Source organism: Lupinus angustifolius, unplaced genomic scaffold, assembly GCF_001865875.1.
Source record: "Lupinus angustifolius cultivar Tanjil unplaced genomic scaffold, LupAngTanjil_v1.0 Scaffold_66_129, whole genome shotgun sequence".
NCBI classification, from domain to species: domain Eukaryota; kingdom Viridiplantae; phylum Streptophyta; class Magnoliopsida; order Fabales; family Fabaceae; genus Lupinus; species Lupinus angustifolius.
In genome coordinates, this window is record NW_017723326.1 from 10959 (window position 1) to 12266 (window position 1308).

The window sequence follows — 1308 nt, forward strand, 5'->3', positions numbered from 1 at the left end:
TGTCACTTGCTGGTTTCCCAAATTTCAAATGCTCACTTGCCAGCCGAGAATGACAAAAAAGATATATTCAACCTTCATACTTGTGAAAGGCACAGACTTAATTTCTTGGACTCTCTTTGACTTTGAACAAATTCAACAATTAATTAATCTGATCTTTCCACATGAGGAAGGTGGCCACAATTCGATATTTGGCGTATAATTGCATCATAAATGGTGCATTAATGCTTAGGTAACTAACCACTTTTCACCCCAAATTATTAGTGTTTCCTGTTTTACCTGTAAGACAAATTCATAACATCACATTGACAACTAAATGAAGCTTGGAAATAAAATTGTCTAAGGTAGACGTGAACACTCAAGAGGGTTGCCTGAAACATATGTAACAAGTTTAACAAAAAAAACAAGTACAGCTATGAAGTCAATGAAGACAGCATCTATTCAATAAGTGACACCACATTTTACAGCAAACGCCTCAACTAGCATCAGCCAGTACAACCCTTAAACTCAAGCAATTGAGAGAAGTGCAGATAGGGAAAACAGACAATATAAAGATGGTGTCAAATAAGCCACAATTTTGCTATCTTCAACCTGTTAGTTCAAGCAGTCCACAGTTAAGGCAATTTACAACTTTAGATAACAGAATAGTGTATGACTTGGATCAATTAAAAAGTGAGGCAGCAAGGAAGCTCACCAATTCGAACTAAGAGGCACCCTTGTGTATCTCAACAAAGTACATCTCAAGAGATTGAAGATCAAACATAACCCAAGGTGATAAGCAATTTCAACAAGAGGCTGAAGTTGACAAGACATCCAAACATGGTTCTACTTCTAGGTGTCTGCCCAGAGAACGGATGCCTTATATGTGAGTTCACTCAAAATGGAACCTTAGAAGATCGTCTCTTCCATAGAACCTGATGTCAATGAGAAACCAAATGTCAGATAGAGCAGATATTCTACCATTGCAAACTGTTACACTTTGAATCATTATTGAAATGTAAAAAAGAGAGAGAAAAAATGATTCAGCTGAGAATCATAATCAGAAGAGTTTCAAAGGATAGGAATAAAGGGATGCAAGCATAACTCATTGTCCATTAGCTTTAGGGGTGGCAAAATTATCCATAATCCAAAATTCATCCAAATTAAATCCATCCAAATCCATCCGTTAGAACTAATGGATTTAAATGGGTATAATCCAATGGATGGTGTTGATAATGGATGGATTCAAATCCACCATTATATCCAATGGATATCCATGGTTATATCCATTTGGATGGATAACCAATCCATCCAAAAAAATAAAAATAAAAG

The 1308-nt window shown here is 35.9% G+C and overlaps 1 long non-coding RNA gene across 1 annotated transcript; it reads right to left on the reverse strand.

Moving 5' to 3' along the window:
* Nucleotides 1-302: 302 nt before the first annotated feature.
* LOC109339307 lies at nt 303-907 on the reverse strand. The gene is made up of 2 exons (XR_002106650.1): nt 692-907; nt 303-588 (listed from the first exon to the last, which is right to left on the reverse strand). It is a non-coding gene; the product is annotated as an uncharacterized LOC109339307 (long non-coding RNA).
* Between the last annotated feature and the right edge of the window lie 401 nt (nt 908-1308).